This window comes from Eucalyptus grandis, chromosome 8 (assembly GCF_016545825.1).
Source record: "Eucalyptus grandis isolate ANBG69807.140 chromosome 8, ASM1654582v1, whole genome shotgun sequence".
Lineage (NCBI taxonomy): Eukaryota > Viridiplantae > Streptophyta > Magnoliopsida > Myrtales > Myrtaceae > Eucalyptus > Eucalyptus grandis.
In genome coordinates, this window is record NC_052619.1 from 35,452,975 (window position 1) to 35,454,907 (window position 1,933).

A 1,933-nucleotide genomic window follows, 5' to 3' on the forward strand; every position below is an offset into this window, starting at 1 on the left:
TCTACAATTTTCGTTCTTAATTTATTCTTAGTTATATTTTGATTGGTTAGATAAATTTTAGAATTAGTCTATTTTAGTATTTAATTGGTTTATTAATCATCGATCTCTGTGGGACGATACTTTATCTCATCATTATATTACTTGTTCGATACGTGCACTTGCGTTTAAAATTTTACGAACAAGTTTTTGGCGCCGTTGCCGGGGATCGTTTGTTTAATACTAATTAATATATTGATACCAGACCACCCGCCGTGGTGGCTCTGCTGGTAGGCTCCATGACTTCCACGCTGGAGGTCTGGAGTTCGAAGCCCCTGCAACGCAAGTTGCAAGGAGGCAGGCGGATCATTGGCGACATACCCGGGGTACGTGGGTGGTGATTTCCTACGTGCCTCCCCAGGGTTTACTTACGCAGCTATCGGTTGTGCGGGGTTCCTTGGGTCACCAAAAAAATATATATATATATATATATATATATATATATATATTGATACTAGATAAGTCTAAGTTTAATCTAGCTTTCGTTTTGTTTTACTTTTCAGGGTGTACATCGGTTTATGACACGTAGCCAACAAGGGAAACCTGTTGAACTTGATCCAGAAATCGAGCGTACATTCAAAAGGCGACTGAGAGAATAGAGAAATCACATTAAGACGATGGCAGACGGTGATAATGAAAATCCACGTAGACTCTTAAGAGATTATGATGCGCCAACAGTTCAAGGCGCCACATCAAGTATCAGAAGACTTGCAATTCAAGCAAACAACTTTGAGATCAAGTTGTCACTCATTCAAATGCTTCAACAATCAGTGCAATTCAGTGGGTTACCAAGCGATGATCCAAACGCTCACATCGATGCTTTTCTTGAAATCTGTGACACCATTAAATATAATGGAGTTACAGATGATGCGATTAAATTGAGATTATTTACATTCTCTCTTAGAGATAAAGCTAAGAGTTGGCTTTCTTCTCTTCCTGCAGGATCAATTACTACATGGAATGCTATGGCTCAGAAATTTCTTGGTAAGTTCTTTCCACCTGCAAAGTCTGCGAAGATGCGTAACGATATTACTAATTTTATGCAGATGGATAATGAATCATTATATGAAGCACGGGAAAGATTCAAAGAATTTCTTAGGAGATGCTTGTTGGAGAAAACTTCCTTGAGTGTTTTGAAGTTGACAAAATGTTTCCATCAGTCTAGTCTGAAGACTTGTAAACTCTTCTATCAAAGTCTGAAGACTTCCGGACTGCAAGACTCAAGACTCAAAGTATATCCTTATTGATAGTTTCTAGGATCGTTGAAGAAGGCTTATCTGAAACGAAGTATTTCGTTAAAGATTTGATTTTGTCGACTGAAGAAGATCTCTTGGCTGGATATAGCATTTCAGAATCCATTATTCAAATCAAGAGTGATTCAGGGATTTTGGATCCGTTAATTGGCGAAGTATACTTGGAAGGTTCTACTTATGAAAACCTAGATCCTGATTGTATGGGCGAGCAGGATTGATGGGCTATCATCATGTTCCTTAAATAGCTCGAAGATCTTCCTAATTGATTCTGTCCAACGGGTAGATTGGAAGAATTCCTTTGGTAAGTGCCAACGGGTGTGATGGCATAAAGGAGTACATAAGGAAGACGCTCCAGTTGTTCGAGTGTGTGCGCAATAGAAGAATTCCAAAGTCTGAAGCTCCTTGTTCTTTGTCAATTAAACCGTTGAGCGAAATCTTGTACGCAGAAGAGAGTTAATATCTTTGAGAAATCTTGAGGAAGTATAGTAGAGTCTCTACACTGTGGAATCAAGGACGAGCTTTTTTATAACAACTCTTTTGTTCATAGTGAAATCCAGCCGATGGGCTGTCAGTGCGGAAGAGTGGACGTAGGCTTGGATTAAGCCGAACCACTATAATCTCTGTATTCATATTTTCTTCTCTAC

The 1,933-nt window shown here is 39.0% G+C and overlaps 1 pseudogene; it reads right to left on the bottom strand.

Annotated features, from left to right (window-relative positions):
- Nucleotides 1-1,052: 1,052 nt before the first annotated feature.
- On the bottom strand, nucleotides 1,053-1,144 carry LOC120287947 (annotated as a pseudogene).
- Between the last annotated feature and the right edge of the window lie 789 nt (nucleotides 1,145-1,933).